The sequence below is a fragment of the Pogoniulus pusillus genome, chromosome 13 (genome assembly GCF_015220805.1).
Source record: "Pogoniulus pusillus isolate bPogPus1 chromosome 13, bPogPus1.pri, whole genome shotgun sequence".
Lineage (NCBI taxonomy): Eukaryota > Metazoa > Chordata > Aves > Piciformes > Lybiidae > Pogoniulus > Pogoniulus pusillus.
Genome location: NC_087276.1, coordinates 11,306,310 through 11,323,806, shown reverse-complemented (window position 1 = coordinate 11,323,806; position 17,497 = coordinate 11,306,310). Strand labels below are relative to the sequence as shown.

The 17,497-nt window shown below is 38.3% G+C and overlaps 1 long non-coding RNA gene across 6 annotated transcripts in view; it reads left to right on the top strand.

The window, feature by feature from the left end:
• Positions 1–17,497, top strand: part of LOC135180503 (uncharacterized) — a 290,154-nt gene that overhangs the window by 30,034 nt on the left and 242,623 nt on the right. For 5 of the 6 annotated variants that reach the window (XR_010304459.1, XR_010304460.1, XR_010304458.1 and 2 more), the window contains exon 1: positions 2,700–2,885. The exons of the other annotated variant lie outside the window; for it this stretch is intronic. This is a non-coding gene — a long non-coding RNA (uncharacterized LOC135180503). Of the gene's footprint in view, positions 1–2,699; positions 2,886–17,497 lie in introns of those variants that run through there. 6 annotated transcript variants of the gene reach the window in all.

Sequence of the window (17,497 nt, the reverse complement as noted above, 5' to 3'; positions counted from 1 at the left end):
GAGCACAGCCTATCCAAGTTAGAACTCCAAGAGTCAAAAAAGTAGTCTGATATTTGGTGTTGCTAATCAACTGCTTTGAAGACACACTGCAACTTCCCAAGGCTGTGTTAGTGTTTGTTGTGTGTTTATATTCTGAGTGGTAAATTGCAGTTCAGAGGCAGACAAGTTTCAGGATCTGGTACAAATTTGAGAAGCCTTGTAACTTCTGTGTGTGTCAGTTTCCCAGGTACAAATTAATGATTTCTTTGTCCCACACGCTATCTAATCTTTTTAGACTGAGTGCTGCTGCGCAAAGCTTCTTTTAATCATAGAACCAAACAGATTGGAAGATGATTGAGTCCAACTTATCACCCAGCCCTGTCCAATCAACTAGACCATGGCACTAAGTGCCTCATCTAGTCTTTTCTTGAACACCTCCAGGAACGGTGACACCACCACCTCCTTGGGCAGCTCATTCCAATGGCAAATCACTCTCTCTTTGAAGAACTTCCTCCTAACATCCAGCTTATACCTGCCCCGGCACAACTTGAGACTGTATGCCCTTGTTCTGTTGCTGGTTGCCTGGGAGAAGAGACTGACCCCCACCTGGCTACAGCCTCCCTTCAGGTAGTGGTAGACAGCAATGAGATCACCCCTGTATGTCTAGAATGATGGGACTCCATTCTTAAAGCTACCGGAATATTAACAGCAATGGCTAAGTCAGAGCCTCCTCTCTGTTGTCCCAAGGCTATTGACAGATGGAAAAAAGCAGGAATTTTTCCATTTCTAAAGTATGTTCTTTTGCATATTCTACTCTTATTTTTGGTGCAGTGTAACTGCCAGGTTCCAGTATACTGTATTGGATGTAAGGGAGAAAAAAACATGATTACTGAGTTGTCAAACATTTATGTTTGGTGTTCTATAAGGGTTGTGTAATCTTTGCTATATAGTCTCTTTCTCTCTATTTTTTCATTTGTGCTAGTTCAGAGGTGAATGTTATAAATTCCCATTACAGAGTTAGATTTTTACGATGCTGAGTTCCTGCTGTTTTTCCTGAGCAGGGAATATTTAGAAGTTCCCAGCAGAGGCTAGCACCAGTTTCTAATGAAACTTTAAAATAGCTGAAGCAGTTCTGGTTTAAGTATTTGGAAGGATATTTACAGTATCTGAATGATTACTTGTGCCATATAGGAGGTACTGTTGTGATGTACGTTGAGCAGACCTTATAATTAGTTCCCAAGGGAACTGAATGAAAATGTGACTCCACTCTGCACTTCCAAATAAAATGTGGCCTTGCTAATTAATCAGTTTTAAGAATGCCAGGTACAGTCGCATAAAACTCACCATTAATGCTGGGACAAAGGTTGACAACTTTTGCTAAGAATACAAATGATGATGAGAACAGCAATGATTAATCATTCCCCTACTTGAAGGTGTTTTTTATTTAAACCCATCCTCCCTATTATATGTAGCTGTGAGCTTGTTAATGGCTTAAAACTTCTTACTGCAAGCTGTTAAGTAGTTTGGTAGATCACAAATGTTACTTTAAATTAACACTTAATCACACTAAGTTAGTGACTTTTTAATGTAATTATCAAAGTATTAATACTTCCAGTGTGAAGTAATGTGTGAGACCATGACATAGGAAAAAATTAAAGATGCATTTTCTTCAGAGCAGAAACCCAGAGTACAGCATAGTATTCCCTCTCTGTCCTTACTCCTGATAAATTCAGCTGCCAGGTGAAAACATCTTTATCTCACCTCTTCAGCATGTATGGAATACCATCTGAACATCCTTTTGCCCATGCTTAAGCTATCTGGATGAGTGATCTGTTCTGCACCATAAGCAGAGGAGGAGGGAGTAACTGTAACTGCAATTTTAGGTCTTCATTAAGCTACAGCAGACTTAGTATCCAATGTGCGAGATTATTACTACTAAAGAGTACTAAGTTTGTAACTCAGTAATATGTGTCTACTATAGTTCAAGGATGGTGTTTTGGTTTCGTACTGAAGCTCTGATGGCAGAACATATTTGCCATCTGTATTCCTCAACCTTTACAATGGCAGACTTATGTTTCAGGATACCAAGCTGATGTAATGTGTCAGCAAAAAGTTTTGCTAAACTCCTAGCTAATGCAAGCTAAAGACAAAAATATTTTGATGTTACACATTTAAAGCTATAGGAGCAAGAAAAAATGGGTGCTATACAGCCTATATAAGAGGATCTCTTTGTGTGTATATATAGTGCATGTATTTTCTCCATTATGAATGTCACTTAGATGCATCATGTCAGAACAGAAAAAACTGTCAAAATTCTGATAGCATCTTAAATTATGCATCTTGAATCAGTTTCTCATGATCTCCAGAGTCTTGATGCATGTGCCTCCATGGCTTTCTGCATCTTATCAGTCACTCTGATGTTTAGTTCTGTAAAAGTTTTAAGCTTTGTCGTCACCCAGAAGCTCAAGCCAATTAAAAATCAGGTGAGTAGATGTTGTTGTAATCAACACTTTGGTGTCTATGACTTGGTGCTGCCAGCTTCAGGTGGATTCCATAACATACCTGATTTCAATTAGTATGTGCTGGGCTCTAAATGCAGCTCCTCCCTACCGGGGCTTTTGTTGGCTCTGCTTGAAATTAGCTTTGATATGGTGCAGCTGTGTAGCCTTAAATTAGACAGCTGTGAGAAGAGTGCTGGGAAGCCATGTTGGAATCCTCCTTGGTTTTGTTTGGGAGCTGCTTGCCTGAGCTTTGTTATCTGTGCTGGGCTGTTTATCCTGCTAATCCTGATCCTGACCTCCTGGCTGAATGCAGACATGCTGTGCTGATATGGACTGGGGTGGCAATCACTCTTTTTTCCTGGCTGTTTCAACAGAAGTGCTCGGGACACACAAATTCTTACTGTAGTAAGTACCTCCTAAGTAGTACATTGAATGTTGGGGGATGTGAATAGTATTTCTATAGGTAAATGACTGAAAACTCAGATTCCACCATCTACCAGAAGTCTCTGCATGTTGATAGCTTGGTGCTGTGACAATTTGAAAATTCATCTATATTCATTATGAACAACATTCTTCTGATTGTAGTATTCTTTGTTGCAAGGGGATTTGCTGCAGAGACAGTGCTGATTTGAATCACTATAGTTACAAAAGATTAAAATAAAATCTCAAGTTAGAATAATTTGTCATTTTATTCTCTCCAAGAAAAAGTGTGTTTATTTTTCCCATGCACACGTAATTTGATAGTGTGTCAGTTAAATGAAGAAAAAAATTCTGACAGCGAAGGGAGAATTTAATGTTGTGTGCCAATGTTTGACTTGAATAGAATTATTTTTTAAAACATGAAGCTATGATGACTGTGGGTGTGGATACATGGTTTTTAGAAATGCATAAGGCTATAGTACAAGGAGCTGTTTTTGGGAAGCTGGGCCAAGTTTGCCTGAGCTGGCTCACTGGTTAAAACTTTCTTCAGCATAGAGAGCAAGTGCTGTAGTAAGCCATAGACCAAGACATGTGCTATCTGATGCTGTGAAATCATTTTCACATGAAGCAGTACACTGATACTTCAGTTGTCCCTCTATAATATTTCTTCTTTTGAAATGTGTGCTTACAGCAATGGAAAAGGCAAAGCAGAAAGTAGCTAGAGAGAAAAAGGCCAGAGATTTATCTAGTTGTACAAGAATAAAGCTTTTAGGAGGGAATTTCACTGAAGAGGAAAGGGCTGTGTCAAGCCTTTGCTCAAATGGTTTTGATGCCTGTAACCTTCTTTTGTCTGTATTGGGTCACAAGGCTGAAAATGGTAATCTAGCCATTAAATTATTCTTCAAAAGGAGTGTCTTTATTAAAATTTCACGCCTGTATTTCAGATATTTAGTTTCCTTGGATTTTTTTTTTAATTTGTTTTTGAAGGTTTGTTGTAAACGGGACTAGTTGAAATCTGAGTTTGGGGTAAAATGCAATGAGGCAGATTGAAAAGGTACGAAGTATTTATTAATATACACAAAATAATTCCCCCAAACTTATTTACAACTATCCATACAAGTTCTTGGATGCGGTTAACCAGAACTATTTCACAGAATGTCTATGCACAATGGAATTGTGAAAGATTTCAGAAAACGGCTTTAATAGAGAGTCTGGCAGCTTAATTCACTGCTTGTGAGGTTAATTAAAATCCTTTAGCAACTTGAACAAAGAATGGAGAATAGTCACTAGTCCTAATGTCCGTGGCCCAAAACATGGGCAGGAAAATATCCAACAGAAGTCCTGTGGCAAACTCCACCTGGGCCGCAAAGTGAAATCCGCTGCTGTCTGAGGCGGCTTGAGGCGGCTGAGGCGACGGGCGGATGAGTGGCAGATCAGCGAGGAATGAACGAGCAGCCAGCACCTTTTCCCCTGTTCACCCCCATTTACAGGGTAACGGCCGAGGCTAATGTCTCATTGACCACACAATCACCCAAGCAGACACAGAAACTGAAGAACCCACAGGCTGTTGTCTTCCGTAGAATGGGGGCGCATACGCCTAGCACGGGACAGGGGCGCGGTCCCTATGAAACCCCTCTCAGGCGAAGAGACTAAGCTGCCTGGGTTTCTTTTGTCCTGTTTTCCCGCCTCTGGCTGCAGTGCGGACAGGCAGGTAAATAAGACAGGACATGCTTAAGCCCATTTTATGCCCTTTAGGACTATTCACCACAAGGTTTTACTGCTCTTGGCACACAAATACAGAAGAGCTGTATTTTTGACTACTTGTGTCAGAATTTTTCCTCCCAAGCTTCAATGCACGACTACGTGCTAGCTTTCTATTGTACCTCCAACTGTATGGAAAGTACTAGACCTGCACAGATGTCCACTATTGAGAAAACTATCATTTTATGTGTGTTTCTTAAAGGGATTTTGCAGAAGTGCCTTGCTGAGATCGAAATATCTGCTGTTGATGATAGGGGGTATGTGAAGCTCAGCTGTTTAATGAGTTGGCAGGACTGGCTGTAGTAAAGAAAAAACAAAATACAGTCAAATTTGCAGTCAAATTGCGTACTGTGCTTTGCTGATGTGGTTGCAGTTGGGAGCTTAGTTCAAGGAGCTGAGTCACTGCTTTAGGCCATCCCAGATTCCTTGGGATGCTGCAGTTAGTGCTAATACCTCGCTATACTTCCCAGTTTACTTCAGTTACTTTCCCTTGACTTCATACTCTTTGGCAGTTCTCTAATAGCAGTTTTTGAAAAGCTTCTACTTAGGATGGCTCTCTTTCTAAACATAATTAGCACAACTGAAAAATAAATGCATACCATGAGAGGGATTTTTATAAATAATTGTTTATTAGGTGATTCATTTTTGTCTTTTGTACAATCTGGGCCTGTTTATAGCACTATATTAGGATAATCAGAGAAGAATTATCACATGTGCTATGTAAAATTGAAAATGTCCATAACAAGGAAAGGTGGCTTCCATAGGATTTTTCTCTTCTGTGTTGAAATGGTACTACATAACCAAAATATTGTCTCTACATTATTTTTTAAAATGTAGAGAATGTGCATGGTGCTGGTAAAATCAGCAGTGGACAATTCTGCATCCCATATTAGGAATATTTTTTCTTCACTTCCATTAAGACAAGCTGAATTTATTTTCCAAAGTATCTAAAGATAAATACAGTCTATTGTGCCAGGTTTCAGCCCCCTAAAACCATTAGTTTAGCTGCATGTTTGTTGTAATACCAAAACAATAACCCAAAATTGTCATGTCAAACAAGTTCCATCTGTTGTATCATGCAGCCCCTGGATTATAACTACATATGTTTATGTCCTCTTCAGTCAAGCTTTCTAATATCACAATTCCATCCTGCATTTTAAGTGCTGCAATATAGATACTCTCAGGAGAGAGTAAGTTAGCTAAAGACCAGGCATGGATTAAGTACATCTTAAAGGAGATAGCACCATTGATGTATGCATGACTTACAGTGGTGTGTAGCTTCCTTGTTTTCTTTCAAAATTCATTTATTTTTATTATTTCTTTTGGAGTTGAGAAAATAGTGCTGCATTTACGACAAATCTCCGCCTCTTGTTAGAGGAACATGTAGTATGAAGTGGGCAGCAGTAACTCTTGTTTTCCTTTATGAAACAGCTAGAAAAAAAATGTTTAATTCTAATTTAATTGTTTAAGCTTTTCATCATCACTATGATCAAAAGCCAAAAGGGGTACTACAGTACTTTTCCTGGAAAAGCGTTCAGGAGAGATGACTGAAAATAAACTGAATATATCTGTGATTCCTTCACTTCTTCATTCTCAGATACTACTACTTAATATATCTTGATACACTGAGACTCCTATTTCTAATCAACATGCTGAAGGAATATTTTTGCGACACAATAGCACACCAAGACTGAAATTAACTGGAAGGAATATATTTCTTTGGTTTTGTAAATTTTATAAGAAAATAGCAGAAAATAATATATTATTGTAGAAAATGGAATCCTGTTTTGATAAAGGAAGTGGAAATTCCCTTCTCTTGTTGCAAAGTTTCTTGGCTTACCACTGCCGTGGATGCAAAACATACAAAAAGTTTCTTCTCTTTCAAGAGAGAAGAAATAAAGAAAACTGATAGTTTGAGTGCTTAAAGGTTTCAGAAGGAGTTCAGGTGTTACTCAGTCTATGAACTGTAATCAAGCTAAATAGTCAACTGCTGAGAAGTTTGTGTTTTCATTGCTGTTTCTAGAGCTGATGTCCTCCAAGTTCTACAGGGTGTGTCTGTGACAGTTGTATCTTCATAGTGATGTGTGACCATATCTGTTCCTGTCCCTGTGAGACTGGAACTTAAATTTTAGCAATGATTTCAGCAAGAGGACAGAAACAGGTCTCATGTAAGTTTAATGTCTAGGAACATGTCCAGAATATTTGGCATAATGTTGCCATTTTTTTTTTTAACTTTCAGAGTTCTGGAATTTTATGCCATTATCACCTGGAGAGAACTAGAACTGTAGTAGTATACTGAGAGACAGTTGAAGATGGTATATCTACCAGCAGCATTTGTTGAAAACAGCATCTTTAGTCTGTTGCAACTGATGAGGCAATGGCTTATGTAGTGCAAAATGTAGAGTACATATTGCAGACTAGAGGACATGAATGCAGCAAGTGTAGGGGCACTAGTAACTGCAGAGGAGTTAGTAGCTGAGATTACTGTGTTTATATTGTTGTACATATTCTAGCTGGATTAGCTGTACTGTCTGTACTTCATTTTTTAACTCCTGTGTCAGTGTAGTAATCACAGAAAGTAATGTTACCTCCTATGCAGAAAGGTTGTTCTTCCTGCTGTATATCACCCCTACCAGTGGTGTTGTAAGACAGTTTCTCTTGAGCTAATCAATAACCTGCAAAGCAGGAATAGATGAATTGTTCAAGAGTGTAATTTATTTGCATGGATTGCCTGCTTATCTGGGGGACACAATTCAGAGCCGTTTTCCAGTATCTTCTCTTAGGCTTGGCTTGTTCACCATCCCTTATTCATACTCAAGTTGTTTACAGGCATGCTAAGTATACTTGACCCTGGAAGCCAGGGAGCTAAGCTAGACCTGCTACAGCTGCAGCTAGCTTCTCTGCAACAGAGAATTTAACTTTTTTATATAGTTGAGTGTGAATGGTGGTTGTTTGGGCTTTGGATGTGAGTTGTTTGAAATAAATTGTTCTTTCATGCTGAGTAAAGCAACAGGATTGACCTCAGGATTTAGGGGTGATAGTTTAATGGGAAAAAGACTAAGACCAGGCAAATATCTTTAGCCTCTGTGGTAGTTAAATGGCTAAATTCCATGCTGGTGCTTAGGAATTTTGATACTTCCCTACAATCCTTACAAAAAGAGACTTGTACCCAAAGCAGATACTTAAGAGATTTTCAAATTTAGAACTATTATTATTTCTCAGAACTGCTTGTTCAGAATATTACAGAAACCCTGTAACTCCATTACTAGCTTCATGAGAAAATACTAAGAGATGAATGTGCACACATTAAAAAATTGGCCCAAGGAATAACCACTGAAGCAGACAGGAAAAATATCTCTTATAAAAAGTTGTCCTTCCATAGGGAGCTCAGTCAGACTTTTGTGGTTTTCCTTCTAATGTCATCATGCTGGAAATGTCCAGTAAAATAAATCAGGTGCTTGGAGAGACAGTTTGCCTGTTACATGCAACAAGTCTGAAAGCTTTAATCCCTGTGTTATTTAGGGTGGCAATAATGTTCCAAATTCTGTACCTCTTTTGGTAGCAAGCAAATAGGTGAGGATCTACAGCCATTAGTTATGTCATGGGTGTGGGGAACGGACTGGTTGTAGTGCATCCTCAGAGAGCAACAGTCTACTGTTGTATGTACACATGGATAACAATTCTTGTCTGTTTCTAGATGGCACATCCAGTTTTATTACCCAAATAACTCTTTGTTCACTTTTTTATTAACTGTAAAAGATATTCCATGTGTGAGTTAGCAACATTTTCTTCTGCTAGTGGAAATCACCTTTTCTGAAGTTTTTCCAATGCCTCTGGAGTTTCACCCGATGTTGCATCTGCGGAGTAGTTCTGGTGTGCTTATTTTTAAGAGAAACAAGACCAGTGGTTCTATTCTAGGTGTACAACATCTCTACTTTGGCATGTAATGGAGATGTAAATCCAAACCGATGGCTCATTGTTTGGACAGCTGTGAATTGTGTTTATGGTGGCAGCATTCAGTCCAGGGATGAGAGTAAGTAGAGCTTAAGGTGAAACCCTTGAATATTATGTAGATAGATACATAGATCTCTTTGCTAGCTGCTTTGATATTCTGATTAGGTCCTGTTTTATCCAACTGTTTGCTAAAGTACCTAGAGCCACAGTGAACAAACATTTTCTCTGAAAGCAGTGGAAGCACTTTGAACTAAATTGCTTGCAGAAGATGAATGCTTCTTATTAACATAATCTGAAAGTACCTTTTATTTTTTGTTTTCTTGGTTCTTTTACCTTTCTCACTTCAACCTGTATGTGGGTATTTTAATAAAGTGTTATAACTTTAATCTGGAGACATACATGTTTTTGCCATAAGCAGTAAAAACTTCACCGCAATTCCATCAAAGCTTTTCTCATTGATTAGAATCTTAAAGCTGCCATAAGAGAAGGTCTTCTGCTGAACTTCAGTGTATTGTCCATTAGTAGACTTTGTGCTGATGTTAGTAATCTGTAGCTCTGATTTTCTTTCACACTAGCGGGTCTTTGCTAGTGTAACTTCTCCAGTGTTTTAGCTTTTTAGAAACACACGTAATTTTGTGATGTTACTGGATGGAGTCATAGGGGATATAGTGGACTGAATGCATGACCTGTCGGGCATTTTCTTTCCTCTTCAGGGCACGGATGGCTGTTCTGGCATATGGCAACTTGACAATATATGCTATAGGGTTGGACAATAAATTGCATGAAGAATTGGGAATAAGTAGAGCAAGGGCCTCAGAGTAATCTTGGTTTTAAATGACTGATGATTTCTCAGGAGAACATGCACATTTACATTGATCCTGAAACAGCTTTTGCTGTAATTTGACTAGGAGATCTTAGGCCTAAGGCTTTCTCATGTGTTTGGCTTTATATCAATATGGGAAATCACATCTGTCCTGCTATGCTATTGTTTCACTGTGGATTTAATTCTTTTGGGTAATTTCAATAAAATGTTTTTCTTGTATTGCATGCAGATATTTTATTCACTCAGTGTACATCTTAGTGAAGTAAATAGCTGTGCTAGTTTGAAGCTAGCTAGAATGTTTTGGTGAGAAGAACTAGATTACAGGCTGTCAGAGGGAAAACAGTGGCTTGCTGAGATGTATAACAAGAATCTAAACATAGCTAAGACAGATCTCTGTCCGGGCTGTGGGCTGTATTTCTCTCTTTAACCTAACCTGCCATCTTTGACCCATCCACTTGCTTGCTAGCCCCCTGGCTCACCCTCCAATCTTCCTTGGGCATAAGGGAAGATCTGGGGTAAGGTAGAGAGGATGGGAGAAGGTGGAAGGGCGATTGAGAGCCCTTCCTGGGGACTTAGGTTTCTGGGAGGGGTGTTGTGTTTTTGTATTACCTTTTAACTTGTATATTTCTGTATATATTATAAATATCTGCTTGTATATTGTGCTAAGCTGTAAATATAAAGCTTCATTCAATTTCAAGAGCTGACTGAGTCTAGTCTGAGTGATTTCTAAAATGAGGGGTGGTGGGGTGGGTAACACCCAAACCATCACAGTAGTTTTGAAGTTTTGTTTTATTAAATGTTCAACATTTCAAAATTAAAAAAAAATTGTTATGACTTGGAGAAGATGCAAGACTGAAAACCAGAATTTTTCCTGTGGTGTGAAGGAACAGGCTATAGGAAGTGCACACAAATGTTCTCCATGTCTTTTGGTAGATGGTAAGATAGGAGAAATTTTTAGTGTTTGGGATGTTTGCTGCAGGTCCTTTGCCAGATTATTTGTTTTCAGCTTCTTTGTGTGTCTTGTTTGCTTTCAGACATTTGCTTGTATTCAGCGGGGTCTGAGCTGTAATACCTGGTGACCTGCTTCCTGTCTGAGTAATCTCATTTCTCTGTTGGCAGTGAATAAATGAGCCCTCCTGTCTGGTCATAAATCCCAAAGTAGCTTTCATATGAAAGAATTCCCAAAATATAATTTGAGTTCAATTAGTTAATTTCAAGCAGTAGGGTTTTTTTGTATATTGCATGTCTATGATTGAACATGTCATTTTGGGAGTGGAAGAAGGTTCTGTCTTGATCTCATGTAATCACAATGTTGCAAAGGTTTTTTTTCGTGCGTATGTTTACATATGTACAATTCCAAATTCTCATAGCTTTCAAAAACTCTCTGAAGACTCAGAAATGCCTGCCTGAGTTGAACTGTTACTTTGTGGCCTCAGGTTTTGTGTTAACAATGATGTCGATAAAAACTGAGCTCACTTCCAATATGCTTGTGGAAACTCCAGTGTTCCTTCTCTGGTTGTCGACCTATGCAAGTCTTAGGAAAACAAACCAGCCAGCCAGAGAACTCTGCTGAGTGACACTGATATGTGGATTCACACTTACGTTTTTCTTGACCACTGAACTGATTCTCTGTTATCAAAGGAAAATTCCTCTTGTTAACTTTTGTTTCTTTGAGACTGAAGCCGTGAGGGGAATGTACTGTCTAGGCAGAGAAGGAAGTTCCAGATGGATAAGGTCTTTTGATATTTCTTTTAAAAATTGGATGTGCTTGCACGGTCTATGAAAAATACGGAATGCTTCAGGCTTGTTCAGAAGGAAATTAATCTGTGAACTTTTCTGTGTCTGTCACAGAAATGCCAGCTTTGTAAACCAGCAGAGCCAGCAGAATTTTGTGCTCATTTGTACTCATCCCTCATTTCTCTCACAGAAGTGTAATTTCCTAAGTGAACAGTGCCCTTATAGATGTCTGTCTAGAAACCTTTAGCTAGTAAATCTGTTTAATTTTTTCTTGTCTGAAGCTATTTATGTCCTTGCCCACCCGCACTCTTCTGTAACATAAGCATACATGTGTATAATATGCGAAAAAACCTAGAAGAAAATGCATTTTTAGGTGACTGTCTTGGGAATGTATTCTCAGAAAGTGCCACTACTTCATCCAGTATTCTATGGGACATGCAAGGTGACTTTGCTTTCAGAATGTCCTTGTTTTGATTATTATTTTGGTTTTATATTTTGACATGCTGCCTTCCTGTTGGACAGTGGAAAAAAATTGCTGTGTCTACAGAGAAAAGCTTTGAAGGAATTGAACAAGAATTCAGATCTAGAATCGGATATGACACATTTCCATCAAAACATTACACCATATATACTTAAGACTGGCCAGAAACGGGGATGTTTTTGAACTGATATCTCACTTCGATTTTCACTTTCCTTCCCATGCACAAAAAAGCAAATTACAATATTACAGCTTTGCTTAGTGATCTTTGTGAAGGAAATGAGATCAAATATCTATGAACTATGTCAAGTGCTGAACTTGGAAGCGCTGTAGAATGTGTTTAATTAGGGTGAAATCATACTATTTGCAAACATTTATACTCGTTGGCTTTTGTAGTGCTTGATTGTAGTGGAAAGGAGAGTGTTTGCAAACACTGTAACTTGTTGCTTCTGAGGATTGTAATGGCAGCTGAGATTTGCTTGCTAGACTTAAGGTTGGTTGGGTTGTTCGTGTGGTAGGTTTTTAATTTTTTTAAATGTCTTTTTTTGTTTGATGCATTTTCCTTCAAAATAAAGCGTGATCGGAAAATTCACAGGACTTGTATTTTAGTATTCCACTCCTTTGTCCTTTTATGGTGTTTTTTGGTGTTGGTTTTGTTTGCTTGTTTTTGTTTTTCATCTAATTAACAGAGAGCATCTGGTATTTGTCTAGTAGCCTGCCCATCCCTAATCCTTGACAGAGGAACAAAGCACAAATATTACAGCTGTGTAGTGGGACGAAGCACAAATATTATAGCTGTGTAGTGTGCTGGTGTCCTGCTGAATCACTGTTATGTTCCCATTTTAAGGTATTCTAATGCTTTTGGAGCATTTGCTTTAGATTTCTAGGTTGTATGCATATGCTTTTGCTTTCTGGCTAGATTTTATTTTTATCTATGTGGAAAAGCAGAGTTTATTTTGCTATTGCTTTCTTTAAATATCTGGTTTTCCTAGTTGCCAAGTAGTCTATAGACAAAACCAGAAGCGGTCTGAGTTTCAGTGTGAAAGTACGCATTGAACTCATGACCTGACAGCCTCTGAGAGCTTGTGCTGTTTTGATATTGGGCTAGAACTTGGTGAAATAGAGATATAGTTCAAGTTGAAAATATGTCAAAAGTTATAGAAGCTTGGAAAAGATCTGAAAATGGAGGCTACAGATCTGTGGTGACTCTTCTGTCTAGAGGAGTAATTGGCTGCTTCTGTGGAGTGTTCACCCAGTTCAGAGCCTGGTGTCCTTTTTTCCGCAATGGGTCAAACACTGGGCACGAATCTTACTCCAAATTTCCCTTTAGACATTTCTAGTTTTGGTGTCTTGTTCTTACATCCTTGTTTTCTCCAACATCAACATTTCCCGAGTATGAGATGAAAACTCTTCTTACTGTCTTATGAAGGATGAGAGACTGCTTCTCAGGTGGCAAGTAACTGGCTCCAGTTGCATCCTGAATCTTCAGCTGCTGGGTTTGTAACTGAGTCTTTAAAGGACTGCAAATACAAATAAAATACCAAACTCTTAGTTGCAGTACTTCTTGGCTGTACTGATGAATCCTTACTTAAAAGCACTCATCTTTTAGGTCGTCTGCTCTGTGTTATGGTAACAAACAGAAGCCTTGGGGCAACTGAAGATTTCTCATTCTATTTTAAATGCTTGTTTCAGTTCACACAAATGTGGCGGTGTTGAAGGACAAATAACTCATTTGAGACTAGTGTCTTTGGATAAAATCATCTCTAGTATAAATGCCTTCAGCAGAAGTCTATTCAAGGGGGAAGTCTTTCAGAGAGATCTTTAAAGATTTTTGTTAACATAACAGTCATATTTTGATCACATAGTGTTACTTTGTTTGGAAACTTTCATAGCCTTAGTTAATGATGTTCTTTATCATTTTGCTAGTGTGAATCTGAACTTAAGTTGGTACAAGGAGCCATATAACTGCATGGCATTTTGCTGTAAGTACTTAAAAAATGAAGCAGGCCATGTTCAAAACATTAGGAAGAGCTAAATCGTACTGTAAATCATGTAGTTGGTGGGATTTCTCCATTGACAGCCCCAAGACCGAGTGTTTTACCACAGTGCAAACATATGGGAAGGTCTTGCTCCTGACAAGTGTATGGGGAAGTTCCACATGAAAATGAAGGGTTTAAGAAAGACCTATAGGAAGCATAAGTTTTTCTACAATAGCACAACTCTTAAGGCAAATCAACGTCTTGATCAAACCTTCACTAGCACTTAATCTACTTGTGCTGTTTTCAAAAAGTATGAGACTGAAAATTGCCCTTTTTTGGTTTTGCTCCTGAAATAAAACTGTTACACTGTATGTCTGTGCTTCATTAAACAGTGGCTCTGTTTTACCCTTGAGATAATTTTATGTCTGTGCTCTGTGAAATAATCCCTAGTTATTATCAATCTTTATATAGCAATTTAACAAAGGTTAGTAACTGTTACCTCTAGTTTACAGTTGGAGGAAACTAAAATGCACTGTGCTCAATTGCAGCACTTAGTGGATGCTTTTTAAAAAGCTTTTTCCTTTCCTGCTTCCAGCATATGAAATATACTGAATCTGATAACTGAAAAAAATCCTCATCTCTGGAGAGAGCTGGAAGAGCTCATCTCTTACTTTACGTTATGTATGCTGTTTGCAGTTCTGATGTTCATGGCAAGTTAGGTAGGGGCTGTCAGTGTTGAGAGACATTTATGTAATGCAGACAATATTGTTGCTATTTTGTGTCTCTTGGAAAATCTATTATTCCTAAACTCTTTTGTAGTGTCTATGCAAAGTTTTATTGAAAACTGTATCCTTCTGCTATAACCCTTTTTTGAAGAACCTGTGTCTACTGCCACATATTCAAAGATCATGTTATAAAAAATACAGTGAGTGATGGTTTTATAGTTAGATAGTGATTTAAATAAGGGCCAAAGGTAGGGGAGTTGTGAGATTAATTAGAAACTAGCAGCAGTGATTGTGATATACCTGTATGTTCTCCTTTTGCTGCCTATGAAATAGGTGGCAAATTTACCAGTCATTTTTTGTTCTTCATGGAAAAAACCTTGCTTGTAATTAATTACCCTGCCCAAATTCTTGAGTGTTTTTAGCAACTGCTATGTCCTGTAGACTAAACTGCAAGTTGATGAAGGGGAAAAAAAACCCTTTCAATTTTGAGCCACTTATTTTAAAATAACTGCATGTGTTAGGAGTGAAGACTCTAAGACTTTTAATGTTTCAAGAGTTTATTTACTTTTTACTTGACATTTGTCTTTCTTGCTCCAGAAACAGTGCAGTGATATGCTGAAGATAATATTCTAAAATTGCACTACTTCCTCTTTTAAAAAAAAGTGATTCTGCACCTGTGTGTATTTTTTAAAAACTTCTCTCAAATGACAGTGGAATGCTGGGACTGTAAAAGGCAAATTCAATGATTCTTCTTCATTAATGCAGGCAGAGGTCACCTGGAGTTTTCTCCTACATTTTTTGAATAACCACACAAGTCACAGAATTATCTCAGATTGGAAAGAAATTCAGGGTTCAGAGTAAATTTGGGTCTGGACAGGAAAAAGATATCATAGAATCAAGCCAGTTGGAAGAGACTTCCAAGACCATCCAGTCCAACCTACCACCCATCCCTGTCTAATCAACTAGACTGTCATGAAAAGAAGACAACAGAAGTGATTTTTCTTCCTGAACTGTAAGCACATTGAAAGTGCACCCATATTGCAATGCAAGCTGCACTGCATGTAGAAGTTGGAACAGAAGCTGTGAAATCCCCTTTGTCTCTAAATGGACCAGTCTTGCTTACCTGATGCCATACAGGTTATGCAGACATCCTAGCTCAGTTTCCTGAAGTAGTAAAGCAACAGCACTATGTCCCTGTGCTCCCATTACAGAATATGGAATTGCACAAAATGACAGAATGCTAGGCATTGGAAGGGACTTTTGGAGATCTAGTGCAGCATCCCTGCTGACTCAGGTTTGCTTTGTTCAGATTGCAAAGGTGTCCAGGTGAGTTTTGAAAGCCTCCAGAGAAGAAGACAGTACAGCCTCTCTGGGCAGCCTCGTCCAGTGCTCTGGCATCCTCAAAGGAAGGAAATTTCACTTTATGTTCAAGTGAAACCTCTGGTATTCTGGTTTCTACCCTTTGCACCTTGTGCTATCACAGGCAACCACTGAAAGGAGCCCAGCCTCATCCTCATGATGTCCACCCTGTAGAACTTTATATACATTTATAATATCCCCTCTCACTCCTCAGTTTCCCAGGCTAAAGAACCCCATGTGTCTCAGTCTCTTGTAAGAGATACTTGGTACCGGACCATTTTTGTGGCCCTCTGTTGGACTCTTTCTGGTAGTTCCCTGTCTCTCTTAAACTGGGGAGCCCAGAACTGGACACATGAATTGTCCTGGAGCTCAGCAACTTGCTCAGGTTCCATGGGCAAAACAAGCATTATGTCTATTGACATATCTTTAGGTATTGTAGTCTGTCCTATATGTGCCTTCTGTAACTAATAACACATGAGAGTCATTCAGAACTTGTTTTCATGCAGGGAAAATATTCTTACAATTTAGTTAGGGGAACAGTATTTGGATTGTTTGTTTTTCTGATAAACACAGAAAAATAACCATTCATAATAAAGATATCCTTGAAAGGGAAATAAGCAGAGGTATGCTGACAGGGAAGACTTCATAAAGGTTTGCAAACAGAATATTAATTTAGATTCCTTTTGCAATATATAATATTTAACTTCAGTAGTTGATTGATAATCTACAGTATTTGTCATTTTACAGTAATAGCTTGCATGTCTCGAGCATTAGTGTGTTTTATTTAGAGACAGTTTCTGAAATTTGTCTGATTTTGAGTTTTGAGCAGGAATAAGTGCTGACATTTTAAAAAACATGTTTCAGCACAGATCATTTGCACACATGGTAAAGGTCATGCTGGTCAACAGAGACAGCTTTTGATTAATTAAAAAATTGAAGGTGGACTAACAGCTGGTATCTGTCAAGTGATTGATTAGTTTTTCACTGATAAACATGAAAGGAAATCTTTATACCACAAGTAGTTCTGTCACAGAGCTTGGAAAGGTTGCTTTTAAAAGATAGAGCCTTCAAGAAGAACTTGTCAGGACAACAATTGATTTCTTCTTTTAACTTAGCATGAGTTCATCATTAAGCGTCATTAATTCTCAGCAGTCCATTTGCCTTTATGTCCACATACTATCTACCTCTCACTGTAGTCACCTGCAATTATTTCATCTATTTCACGTGCAGAATAGTTGTCCTGACAGCTAACAGCTCCAGACTTTTGTTCCAGAAGCATACAAGGAAAGAAGATTTTTAGACTGGGAAAGAAAAAGAGTTGTTTACCATTAAAGACTACTTCTTGTGTCACTAACAACTCGCCATTTTCGCCTTCTGTCATACAGGATCTCGGGCTAATATAAAATCTTTCACAACTCATTGAAGGTGGGCAAGCCTGTGACCATGAGGAGAACAACAGCAACATATGCTGAGTTGCTGCATTTTCTGTTTCATAGTTTTTTATAAATAGCCTTAGAAATTGCTTTTCTGGCCCTTTGGGTTCAAGTTATTGTCCAGAATATGTGGTTTACCAAATGAATGCTGAGGAAACTCTTACCATATACCAATAACAACTAAGATTACATAAATGCTCTATTTTTAGCTTGGCTTTGAAACTTCACCTTATCTTGATTAGCAACCACTGGTTTTAAAATAAAGTCTTCCTATTTGTAACAAGCCAAGCATTTCTAGAAATGTTGAAATATATGTGTTTTATATTAGTCAGTGACTCTAATGCAGCA